Source organism: Dermacentor albipictus, chromosome 4, assembly GCF_038994185.2.
Source record: "Dermacentor albipictus isolate Rhodes 1998 colony chromosome 4, USDA_Dalb.pri_finalv2, whole genome shotgun sequence".
Taxonomy (NCBI): Eukaryota; Metazoa; Arthropoda; class Arachnida; order Ixodida; family Ixodidae; genus Dermacentor; species Dermacentor albipictus.
Window position 1 is genome coordinate 14156967 of NC_091824.1, and position 13485 is coordinate 14170451.

The following is a 13485-nucleotide window of genomic DNA, read 5'->3' on the forward strand; positions in this document are numbered from 1 at the left end:
AAAAATTAATCTGCAGAAAACTAAAGTCATGTTTAGCAGTCTCGGAGGACAACAGCAGTTTACGATAGGTAGCGAGGCACTGGAAGTGGTAAGGGAATATATCTACTTATGGCAGGTAGTGACCGCGGATCCGGATAATGACACTGAAATAATCAGAAGAATAAGAATGGGCTGGGGTGCGTTTGGCAGGCATTCTGAGATCATGAACAGCAAATTGCCATTATTCCTCAAGAGAAAAGTGTATAACAGCTATGTCTTACCAGTACACACGTATGGGCAGAACTCTGGAGGCTTACGAAAAGGGTTCTACTTAAGTTGAGGACAACGCAACGCGCTATGGAAAGAATGATAGGTGTAACGTTAAGAGATAAGAAAAGAGCAGATTGGATGAGGGAACAAACTCGAGGTAATGACATCTTAGTTGAAATCAAGAAAAAGAAATGGGCATGGGCAGGACTTGTAATGAGGAGGGAAGATAACCGATTGTCATTAAGGGTTACGGACTGGATTCCAAGGGACGGGAAGCGTAGCAGGGGACGGCAGAAGGTTAGGTGGGAGGATGAGATTAAGAAGTTGGCAGGGACGACATGGCCACAATTAGTACATGACCGGGGTAGTTGGAGAAGTATGGGAGAGGCCTTTGCCCGACAGTGGGCGTAACCAGGCTGATGATGATGATGATGAAACCAGAAAAACCGCAAGAACAAGAGATAGGTGGCGACGCTTCCTTGAAGTTCCCGCACTGTGAAGTGTGAAGTGTGTTCCCGTGTGAAGTGTGAAGCGACACAGTGTGTTCCCGCACTGTGTCGCTCTGAAGTCGTGAATTTTAATGGCATATTCTAGGGCCTACCTAATTATGTAGCGGTACAGATTGCCTACATCATCTTCTAAAGAAACCAAATATTAAACATGCCAAGTGTCGGGAACCTTTAGTCAGCCGACGCGACCCAAATGCGAAAACATACTTTGGAATCCCTGACGTCACACTGACGTGCCGGCGTCAGGGGTTCGGCGCGAAATTCATATAATGATACTTTGACCTTCTTTTTCTCATCTAATAATCAAACTATTATTTTGAAATGACTGCCTGCAGGGTTCTCAAACAATGATTTATTAGTCACAACTGATTTATTGTGTTGTTTCGCTTTAGTGTCCCTTTAAAGTGAGGCGGCGTTACATTACCACAGATCTGCCGTGCGAAGGAGGCAGGCGACACAATAGCGGCGCCAAACTCGGTAAACAAAATTGGAGGACGCTTAAGCTTCACCTTTAAGAGTGGAATGCTATAGCATTCAAAGATCCCTGACTGCTCCTTATGCTTCTGGGCAACTGCAACTTATAAGTACCCGTAATGCTTACCATGAAACACTGGTGGCGAAATCTTTGCAGAAAAGTGAGTTTTCTGGTAGAAATGCAGCCTCATGCGTGGCCCGATGTCTTGTTATTGTTTCGCACTTTTCATATTTCAGTCTGAGAAGGTTCAACATCAATTGCATAAATGGGCCACGCATGCTACTTGTAGGAATTCTTGCCTTCAGGTAGCATGTGTGGGCTTATTGACCCGTTGCCTTCGCCCGAAAAGAGCACATACTTGTGACGCCGGCGGCAGAAGGGTTGTTTTACATCCACCGCCAAGTTTGTCAGTGGTGCCGCTGGCTAACACTCCCAGCGATAGTTCTAGTAGAAACATATAAATACCGCAGAAAGTGGACTGGAAAACGGCGCCGCGGTAGCCCAATCGGTAGAGCATCGCACGAATAATGCGAAGACGTGGGATCGCTCCCCACCTGCGGCAAGTTTTTTCAGCCAATTTCATTTTGATTAATATAACATTTCCTTAATTCAGTCAGTGTGTACCAATTATTCCCCATGTGTTGTTCATGTACAGGATTTACTGCAGCATCAAACGGCTTGCAAGTTGAAGAAACAACAGAAAGACGGATCGCAAATGAGCGGGCACAGCCGTGTCCTCGCAAACAAAAAACACACTTTCTTCACTGGGTGAGTCTTCCAAGATCACGGAAGCAACACTCCGACCCCCACTGAGCTCGCCCGTTGGGCAGTCAACATTGGCACCACACAATTACAAAAAGTCGATCCCTTAAGAACGACGTCGTGAGTGGGACGAGGGAGGATAGTAAACTCAGTGTTAAATCTCTACCGCTCAAGGACACATCCACATTGAAAACACCAACCGGGTGTAACCAGTCACCACTCATTCCACGAAAACTATTGCTCTGGTTCCAACGAAACATTACCCTGCATCCCAGAAGACTTTTAAACAGCAGACTCATGACGGCAACATTTGCGCCTCTGCCAACTAAAGCAGGGTGGAGACATCGTCAATATATGCACAAACTCTATCCTTCAGCATAAAAGTATTTGGAGATGCATCAGTCGACAGCAAAGGTTTTCCAGTGATCTCACCTCCGTCGGCCGCGCTGGCTAGTTTCCCAACATGATTGACGTGAAGTGGCGCCGTCGAGTTGACGTGATGCGCCACCGGGGAGATGGTGCTCGCTAGCTCGGAAAGCGGGGGGTGGTGACAGAGTGCGATCGGAAGCAGGCGAGCGGTTGCGGGTTCTTCATTCTCCAAAGTAGCTTCCTAGGGTAAACTCACGTGGTCTGTCTTCTCGGAAGTGGCCTCCTCGAACGGAGTTCCCTGGCCATCGTGTTCCCAAGATGCGACCACTGTGCCACGTAGACGGCATCGACTGCCCATAGCCCAATAGTCCGCGTTTGGTTAAAATATCTGGCTGTGTGATCTGATATGCCACAGCTGTAGCACACTAGCACAAGGCCAACTTCGGTGTGCTGATGACAATGTTCGGCCGCGGCGTTGCGTGGTCAGTAACAAATATTTTCGCCTTGTAAGTCATAGGCAGTGCCTGATCGGCGAGAACGAACGCAGCGTGGGCGCTGATCAAGCATTCGGTCAAAAGAATCGTTATAGGATGGTTCGCTCAGGTCATAATGTGAGCAGTCTCTATCGCTGCCATAGTCCGCTGCGTTTATTGAGTGCTGCCAAGTAGTCGAGGGTGTTGCACAAACGCGCCTCCGAACGCACAGGAGCTGTAATGGGGCGCCACAACGTGCACAGGGCCGCGTCAGCCGTCAGCCTCTAGCGCGGCGGCGCGCGCAAGCTCAGGCCACAAGGGGCTACCGAGCGACGCACGCAAAAACACAGTATTGCCCTAAGTTGACGGAAACCGTTTATTGTCTCCAACGGCACCCAACACTGCACGAGCGCCCCGTCCCGGGACGGCGGCGACGCAAAGGGGTCCCCACCAAGGGCGAAAAATACAGTTAGGGGCGCCTATAGCACGTCGCTGCGAGAGCACAGGCTCAAGCTGGGACACGCCGCTGGGAAAAGTCCTGGTGGCTATGCTACTTGCTCTCGCGATAACCGATGAGCTAATCGCTAGAGATCAGGCAATCTCCTTCGGCTTGGGCCTCCGATAAGTGCGGCTCGGCGTGGTACGACCTCGCGCGAGCACTAGGCGCCCGTTCTTCGGCTTAGCATCGGGATAGGATCAACACGAGGTACGCGCTCCCCGAACGGGCAAAGGCACCGTGCGTGGGCTCAGTCCTAGTCACAAAGGTGTCGGCGGACGAGAGAAAGCATGTACGTACCGGGCGCTGTCCCAAGGAGAAAAAGAGCCGCTACCGTCACGGCAGTAGCCACCAGGAACCGCTCCGTGACGTCACTAGCTGCGCCGTCACCGCGAACCACTGCGAGTGGAGCGCCACCGCTGAAAACTGGTTCGGAGCGAGGACGATGTGGCTTAAGGATTGCAGAACGTGCGTAAAATGCGCCCACGCATTGGCGCGTCGAATTTCCCAAATCCCCACATTCTCCTCTCCTTAATTGCCCCCCTACCAGTCTGGCGAAGAAGCTGGTAGGGGCTAATGCACCAAAGACAACTGAGCCTTTCATGCACTACCTAATTGCTACCTCAGCCCAGCGAGCACTATACATACATAAAAACATACAAGGACAGTGGGAAAATGATAAATAAAACATAATACACTCTAAAATACAAGAAAATGATGCCGCAAAGGGGGGAGGGGAGAAATATTAACACAAGGATCTGTTGCTAGCGCGGGACAATGTCCAGTGTGCGAAGAGAGAGTGCGGTGCGTAAAGTTCTGTGGCTTGGGCGGTGGCCGAAGTCGCGGGAGTTGCGAGCGTACGCGCTTGATTGCCGGCCACGTAACACAGGAACGGGCTCACCGTTGTTCCATCGGAGTTGCCGGCGAGCACGATGAGTACCGCTTTCATGGTGGTGGTGGCCAAAACTCCAGCTGGATGGGGCAGGACACTGCCAGGCCAGCTGGCCACGCCGCCGTAGGATGAATGGGCATCCAAAACGGCGGCTGCAGGGCGTTCGCACGGCGTCAGCGACTGCAGATAGCCGGGCTGTTGGCGTGATGTCATAGGGCCCCGTCCACCATCGGTGTCCGCAGCGATCCGATGGAGCTGGTGCGGCTCCTTCAGCTTGCTTCAACGAGCAACAGCCCCCACGCACGCACGCACACGCACACACTCTCCTCGTGGTACCGCGCATCACTCCTCACCGTCTAGGATGCCTCGATGGGCGCCCTCCCTTCCGCCGCCGTGGAGGGTGAAGACAACCGCGTCGTCTGCTACGGCGTCCGCCATTATGATGCCCGCTCCGTAGGCAGTCAACGGGCGTCGCGCACCTGCATGTACAGTTCGCTTTGATAGCGTGTGCTGCTTTAATGATATGTCGAGAACACGAAATTTTCGCATCAGCAGTGTCAAGGTATCAATTTAATATTGTGTCATTTTTATTTTTAACGCGGAACTTCCAACTGGACTTGCTGGCAGCTGAAAACTGCCGTCCACGCCAGCCGCGCTGACCTTAAAAGAAGGTCTTGTTGGGCTAGCTGGTGACTGTTCACCTTGGTTAAAGGCACTACACATATGCAGGCACGATTCGCGCCGTCTTTCGCTGTGTCTGTGTGTGAGTTTCGTGCCTTTAACCAAAGCGTAAAGACCGTTTGGCTGCCAGCTGAAACCCGCATTTGTTTAACAAACCGCTTGCCGCCACGGGACAAAAGAATAATTGACATCGCACACCCTACTTCCAAATCTCGTTTTCGAATCAGTCATCAGTTAGCCCATTTACCTGCGGAATGCTGCAACGCTGAGTAGAAAGCAATGATCGTAATAGTCAAATAACCACTCTGCGGTTGAAACGAGGCCATGTGTAAGTGATGTTCTACCAACGTTGAATGGTTGTTTCGGGGTCACAGAAACTGCAGTGAATGTGGCAGCTTTTAATTTGTGTTTGTGTTGCCTGTGCTGACATTTGCGAATTTTTTAACGTCGCATCTTTCAACCAATATCACATCCACGGCCTTTCTTTGTAATTTCGTAGCATGAGGTGTGATAGATCCGTAATAGAGGGCATCGGAAATTTCGACCACCTGAAGTTTTATTTCCATGCACCAATACCGAACTAGTACACAGCAGCATGCGTTTAATCTCTATAGAAACACGGCCGCCGCGGCTGGGTGGCTCCCACGTCCTCAGGATCAGCAGTCGAACGAGATAACTACAGAGCCGGGCCGCTTTTATTGCTTCATTGTAGTTCGAAACTTAATTTATATTTGTTCTGTGGGATATTACACACTGATACTACGAAATGAACCATTTCTGGCGCATGATTTGTTTAGCTATAGTATATAGCATGCGCTTTCATTGAACGTTTTATTTTGTGGCCGTATTCTGTTTAGCAGTGCTCCCATAGTTATTCTTAATTTTGTTTTGATTTTTTTTACCTTACTGTAAATATGCAAATGAGGGTAAACGAAATATTGAATGCGAACCGGATTATTTGGTGCCTTACATGTGGCTTATATAGCACTAAATCATGATTCTCACGTAGTAATTGACTATAAAGCCCTGTTTAGCATATTTTCTGCATGAATATATTGTCAACTGGTAATTGCTATAAACCGGTCATCCATGCTGCTAAAATAAAGTGGCCATGTGGCTTCTCAACACTGAGAAGAAGTTCATTCAATAGATAGCACCTACTGATGTGATAGCTTAATTATTTGGTCGGGAACAGTAAGAATTTTAAAAACAACAAGCGCTGCAACTCACTGCAAATTAACTGCAGCGCATGTCCTGCTTCCATGCCCACTAATTCTCCCAGCTTCGAGCTGGCGCAGGTGAATGCGTAGCCTTACTCTTGCATAACTTCATACCAGCATGTGCTCCAGAGAATCCTTGTGTCGCTGGCATGCCTCCAGACTGCACTGAGCCCTCTTGATTAAATATTCTGCCACAGCCTTAAGAGGAGACTTTAGGGTTACATTATGGGGTTTTACGTGCCAAAACCACTTTCTGATTATGAGGCACGCCGTAGTGGGAGACTCCGCAAATTTTGACCACCTGGGGTTCTTTAACGTGCACCGAAATCTAAGTACACGGGTGTTTTCGCATTTCGCCCCCATCGAAATGCGGCCGCAGTGGCCGAGATTCGATCCTGCAACCTCCATGCTCAGCAGCCCAACACCATAGCCACTGCCCAACCACGGCGAGCAGACTTCAGGGTGAACAGGTTGTCAATCCAGGATGTGATTCCCTTAATGTGCTCTTCGCAGGATGTGAGCAAGTTCATAACTTCACCACACGGATAACATAAGTTCTTACCATCATGAACATACTCTTTTTGTGCAGTTAAATATGCATGCTCATGGCTCGTCGAGCCCAGCATTGCAGCCCTGCACTGCTTGCAGTTTCTTTTGCGAAATCCCTTTCACAAGAAAGCCACAAATATGGTGCAAAATGCTGCACTCAAATGAAGTCAGTGCTCCATCAAGTCATTCCCGTCAGTGGTTCGTGCACTAGGGCACACAACACCCGGGCATTTCGGACCAGAAAACGCCGTGCACGTGTCTCTCTCGACCGACCAGAACGAAATGTGGGGAGCGCAATGGCGCCTGGCGGTCGGAAGGCGGCACTGACCCCTTCACAGAATGACCCCACCCTCCGAGAGGGCGCGCGCATCGAGGCACCCTACTCACCGTCCGCCATGCCACCCGTCGGCCACAACGCACCGCGCCAAACCAAGCGCGAAGCTTTCCTCTCCCCCGCACCAACGAGTCAAAGGGACCACTGTCACCGCCCGGGCTGCACGACACGCCAGTTACGGACCCCTTTCTTCGCAAAAAAGCAAGAGGAAAAACGAAAAAAAAGAAGGAAAAAAGAATGTCCAGAGTCTATGTACAAGTAAAAAAAAACTCATTTATTCAGCTGTACACTAAAAACATGAAAGCAGTAATTACACTCAACATGCGTACCCAAAAATAAAAATTAAAAAAATGCACATTGCTACAACACACTGCTAACAACAGTAGCAGAAAGCTGGGCTGGAGCCAGCTTGTTTTTGTGCACTGGCCGCAAAGAAGCTAACCCACTGAGGCTAAGCAATATTACTGAGGGCATTCGGTGGCGGAAAGAGTCCGCCGTCAGGCGCGATATCACACACGTGACCGTTTCCTCAGGTTTTACAGGTAGGTGGTCCGAATGCGGTCCTTCGCCCCGGGTGTCCCCTGTTGCTTGCGCGTAGTGCCACTGGGCACCTGCGCGAGCTCCTCGGACCGCGACGCAAAGGCTTTCAGGTCGGCGAATGGGCACGGCAGAGTTTTCCCAAAGAGGAATCCTTCAGCAAGTACGCGAGCGGAGACCAAACTTTCTCTACTCGGTACGGACCAAGCCACTTATGAGCGAGCGAGGCTGAGAACCCGTTGCTCGCGTCCCTAAGAATGTGGTTGCGCTTCAGGACTAAATCACCTACCTTAAATGAAAGATGGCGATGCTTCCGGTCGTTCTGAGCCCTTTGCTGGGCCCTGGCCGAAGTCAAACTAGGGTGGCCTTCTAGCCACCCTAGTCAAACTCTGCCTTGCTCTACAGATAGCCCGACAAAGCCTGTCCCGAAGCGCTGAAAGGTACGCAGAACAATCTGCCGGTGCGTCCTCGTCCCCGAGCTGGCATTGAATGGCACTGGTCACCGGATTTGCCAGCTCCTTTCCAAAATTGATAAAGGCGGGAGAGAAAGCAGTCGAGCGATTCTCAGCGGTTCGCATTGCGAACGCGAGCTTACTAAGTGCTCTGCCCAATCCTTTTGACTTACGGCAAAGGCCGCCAACATTGGTTAGAGGGTTCTATTGACCCTCTCCGTCAAATTGGACTGGGGATGTTAGGGCGACGTGGTGCAGTGATCAATTTCCAAGGAACGACACGTAGCATGAAATACCCGAGCGGTGAGATAGGAGGCGTTGTACATAATCAGTCTTTTCGGAAAGCCGAACCGATAAAAAACTCCCTGTAGCCTCTCCAGCACCGCTCGTGCGGTGACTTTTCGAAGCGGAAATAACTCCACCCACTTCGAGAAATGATCGACGACTACATCAGGTGTGTGAACCCCTGCTTACTCCTGGGTAAAGGTCCCATAAGATCGCAGGTGGCCACTTGCTATGGACGCTCACTGTCAGTTGGTTTCATCAACCCGGGTGGCTTGCCACCCCTTGATTTCACCGTTTGACAGACATGGCAGGAATGGCAATAGCGAAAATGTCACACTTTATGCCAGGCCAGGTTACAGTTTGGCTTAGTTTCGCAAGAACTTTGGAGCCACTCATATGGCCAGCCAAGGGTTCGTCATGAGATGACCGCAACAGTGCGCTTCTCATACTCTTCGGGATAACCACCTTAAACGGGTCCACAGCCTCGTCATCGGTAGCTATGTATTTCAGCAGGAGCCCATCGTTATCCAGCAAATATGAATCCGCGGGGGACCCAGTGACACAGCTGGTTCCGGCCCCCCTGCGCCCGCCACACTACCAGCAGTGTCTCGGCGCTCCGTCTCCCTGAGACCGTTGCTCACTCCGCGACAAAACGGATCAATTTGCTGGGCCTTCAGTAGGTCTTGCCTGCTGAATGCGATTCCAATGCTCCCAAAGGGGAGTCTGGTCTCGTCCCCACTCAGGACTGCAGCCAACGGCATCGTGGCTTCGCTTTCGAGAAGCTCCCCCGCTCGCTCGTTTTGCGGCGCACTGCTTGCCTGGACAGCGGAATGACAGGTTTGCCCGCTTGCGGACTCACCTCTCTCTGCGCTCGTTTTGCCCCCGACGCTTGCTCGCGCTAAGGCACCGGCAATGGCTGTAACACCTGGAGGAATGCTCTTGGTGCACAATGGGGAACGAGATAGCGCGTCAGCTACCACGTTGGTGCTCCCCTTTCGATACTGCACTGAAAAGTCATAACGCTGTAACAGGAGAGCCCAGCGCGCCAGCCGGCCCGCAGGCTCACGAAGCAGCATCAGCCAACTGAGCGCACTGTGACCCGTCTGCACTACGAATTTCGTCCCATCAAGGTAGACATCGAATTTACGTAGTGCAAACGCAATAGCGAGGCACTCTTTCTCGGTCACGGAGTAATTCCTCTCTGCCGGAATCAAGGAGCGGCTGGCAAAGGCCAACGGCTGCAACACACCATCGTATTCCTGTAGGAGGACTGCTCCTAAACCCAGATCACTCGCGTCGGTCTGGACAACGAACGGTCTGGTCAGGTCGGGGAGTCTGAGCTGCGCTGTTTCCGCAACGGTGCTAGACAGTTGGCAAAAGGCCTGCTGCTGCTCAGGTCCCCACTGCCACGCGGCTGACTTACCCAAGAGCTTGCTCAAGGGTGCCTGCACTGGGCACAGGACGGGTGAAAGTTGACCATTCTCAAATAGCGGCGGAGGTCACGTATGACCTTGGACGCGGGGAAATCGAGTATTGCCCGAAGTTTCTCCCGGTCCGGCTCAACGGAGCCTCCGCCGAGCGTAAACCCCAGTAACTGAACTCGGGTTTGCGCTAGCTGGCCTTTCGCAGGATTCAATGTCATCCCGGCGGCCGTCACCCTCTCGAGCACATCGGCAACATGGGCCAAGTGCTCTTCGAAGGTTCGTGAATAAATCACGATGTCGTCGAGGTAGCTTATGCAGTATGACCACCTTGCTTTTCCGAGGACGTGGTCCATGATTCTTTGAAAGGTCGCAGGACCGTTGCAAAGACCAAAGGGCATACGAGTAAACTCAAATAACCCTCTGTGGGACGTGAACGCAGTCTTGCACCGATCACGCTGATCCATCCGGACCTGTACGTGACCTTTGGAGGCATCCAGCGTAGCAAAGTACCTCGCACTGCCCAGGGTTCCTACGATGGAGTTATCGTGGGGAGCGGACAGGCATCCTTACGAGTCACTCCGTTCAAATGGCGGTAGTCTACGCACAGGCGAAGACTGCCGTCTTTCTTCAGCACCAACACAATTGGAGACGCCCAGGCGCTGTACGAGCGGCGGATAATGTAGGCCGATAGCATCTCGTCCAGCAAGCCATCGATCACCTGCCTCTGGGCCAGGCTGATGGGCCGGGGGTTATACTTCAAAGGAAGCGCGTCTCCAGTTTCGATCGCGTTACTCGCCAAATCGGTACAGCCAGGTTGATCGGTGAAGAGCTCTTCGTGCTGGCCTAACAGTGCCGACAAGCGAGCCTTCCATGTACCATCCAAATGAACCGCACAGGCGGCCAGAGTATGTGGTGCCCCTTCGTGCCGTGTCGCTCGATCCCAATGGGGACTTTGAGTCGACAAGCGTATAGCGTAGGGGCCTGCCCCCAAATTCTGCGCGCGACGCGGTTCGTGCCATGCCTCTCGTTCCCAAAGGGGAGTCTTAGCAGGAGAGCGCATAGCTCGAGGGCTTGCCCGCGAACTCGGCACGCGACATTTTTCCGATGTCCCATCTGCACAGGCGAGATCGGACGCCGGCGGGCTGATGAACGGCGTTAGCAAGGTGAACGGTCCGTCGCGATAGCCGCCATTCGCAATGTCCAGAACGATTCCTGTCTTAAGGAGAAAGTCCCTTCCGAGAATCACAGGAACACTGAGCAAGTGGACTGAGTGCTTCTGCAAGTGGGACGACACCTGTTCGCCGAACAACGAAGCGCTTGCACCTGTGTCCAGCAGCGCAGGAAATTCGCGGCCAACAATTGTCACCGGAATAAAGGGCGCGTGCGCACCAGCAACACAACCTGCTCGGTATGCCGAGGGGACAAGCAAGGTTTCGGTCACTCCTGCCTTCACGAGCGACCCGCGCTCCCGTTTCCCGACCGCGCAGGAGGCCTGGGCGCGGTGCAGTCCCTTGCTATGTGCCCTCGTTGTTGGCAGCGAAAACAGCGTACTCCGCCGTGGTACCTTTCCCGAGGCGGAGCGGCCTCAGCTTCCTGCCGGGGTCGACTCGCTGCTTGACCAAAGGGCCTGTTATTACGAGCGTCCGCCTCTGCGATGGGTTGGGTCGAAGTGCGTCCCTGCGCATGCATTTCGGGCGGTGGTGCAGCACAAGCTGCCCGCCTTCCGTACGTGCAGGGATCTAGAGCGCGCTTCTCAGCTCCCAAGCACACCCGCTTGTAGCCGCAAAGGCAGCTTGGCTGGGTTGTTGCGGTTGGGGAAGGGACACAGGCCCTCCCCACACGCAGCGTGGCTCAATGGCCTCGCTGGCGGGCGGCGGTGGGCGATAGGCTCACGGGGCGAGAATGTCGCCTTGAATGCGCTTTGCCTCGGCGGACAATTCTTCTAACTCTCGGAACCAGCCGCCGTGCAGCTTGGCCGAAAAGGTCGGATGTGCCTGCCTGATCACCCGCTCGTCGCGTTCCTCATTCGAAGCTTTGGGCTCGGCGACTAAGAAAAGGTCTTGCATCGCGCGTACGTACTCCTGAAGCGACTCGTCAGGAGCTTGTGTACGTAGCTCAAGCTCTCGCCGCATCCTACTCTGGTAGTCAGCGGGTAGGAATTCGCGCAGGAATGCCACGCGGAACTCCTCGAAGGTTGTTGCACGGTATCCGGAAAGCCGGTACCACCTAGCCGCCATGTCAGTTAGTGCTACGGGAACGACGCGTTCTAGCACCTCCTGATCCTCCAAACAATTAGCCATCTGGTAGCGTACCCGGGAGTCACAATAATCCCTGGCACTGAGCAGGTCACCGTATCCGCTGTAAGTCGGGACTGCCAACCGTACAGCGGGTTGCGCGCAATTCGGAACAGCCGAAAACACCTTAACTGCCCCCGAGAATGACTGAATCATTTCGGTGGCGTTTTGCAACAGCGTCTGTGCGTCTGCTCCAAAGGGAACCGTTGGCGCGTTAGCGGCGTGGTCGAGCAAGGGCGAACAGTCGTCCAGCTCGATTAGCGGCGCGGTTTCCGCAGGGATACCGGCCGCGGCGCCGCCAGCCCCAGAGTAAAACAGGCTCCTAATGGGGTGCGCCTGCTGTCGTTCACAGCCACCACTTGAGGCAGCTATACGTGCATTGCTTAGGCCGCTTGCAGTCAGCGTCGACAAAACAGGCACGTGCTCGAAGGTTGCGCCACTGGGCACTACCGAATGTACTCCAAAGGGAGACGGGGTGAGCGAAATTCGTGGCTGCGGCATTGTAATCCTTACACGCGGCCGTGGCAGGCCACTGATTTTGGCTGCTCATTTGAGTAGCAGCCAGCGGATAAACGTCGGAGAGGGGTAAGGCCCCGTTTCCGTGTTGCGCACTGTAAACTTCACAGGGAGCCGATCGAGAGCGCTGCAACATCGCACTGCCTTGACTTCCGAAGGAAGTCGTGGCAGACGAATGTGCTGGTGTGCACTGTTCGGGGAGGGCTCTGGCCCCGTTCCCAAACAACGCTACTGCTCCAGTGGGAGCTGGTACGTAGCGCCCCGTGTTGTCGTCCCCACAGGGGGCTGTGACAGGTGAGGGTGCATCATTTCGCTGCTCAAGGGGAGCACTCGCTATGTTATCGAGCAGCGCGGCGTCTGCTCGCGGTAACCAAGGGCAAAAGTCACCTAACAAATGACAAAGGTCACTAGGCCTAGCAGACGTAACGTGGCGAGTACAATATGCAAAGGCGTACTAACTCGGCAAAGCACAGACAAAGCACAGACAAAGGCTTAATGAGCCTTTGAACCCGTGTTGGGCGCCAGTGTGGGGTCTTCGTGCTCACAGGAGTACCGACCACCGCGAGTTCAAGCTCAGCGAGCCACAGGGCAACGTCAGCCCTGTGAGCCCTGTGAGCCTTGTGGCGTGAGCTTGCGCGCGCCGCGGCGCGCAAGCTCACGCCACAAGGGGCTACCGAGCGACGCACGCAAAAACACAGTAGTGCCCTAAGTTGACCGACACCGTTTATTGTCTCCAACGGCACCCAACACTGCACGAACGCCCGGTCCCGGGACGGCGGGGTACCAAAGAGGTGCTGCACCAAGGGCGAAAATAGTCAGGGGCGCCTGTAGCACGTCGCTGCGAGAGCACAGACTCAGGCTGGGACACGCCGCTAGTAAAAGTCCCGGCGGCTATGCTACTTGCTCTCGCGATAACCGATGGGCGAACTCCCGTGAGATCGGGCAATCTTCTTCGGCTTGAGCCTCCG

The 13485-nt window shown here is 53.4% G+C and overlaps 1 protein-coding gene and 1 non-coding gene across 3 annotated transcripts in view; both read left to right on the top strand.

Moving 5' to 3' along the window:
• The window catches only part of LOC135917152 (cell adhesion molecule Dscam1-like), a 1023231-nt gene that overhangs the window by 246047 nt on the left and 763699 nt on the right, over positions 1 to 13485 (top strand). The gene's annotated exons all lie outside the window — the stretch shown is intronic.
• TRNAI-AAU (transfer RNA isoleucine (anticodon AAU)) lies at positions 1724 to 1795 on the top strand. The gene has a single exon. It is a non-coding gene; the product is annotated as a tRNA-Ile (tRNA).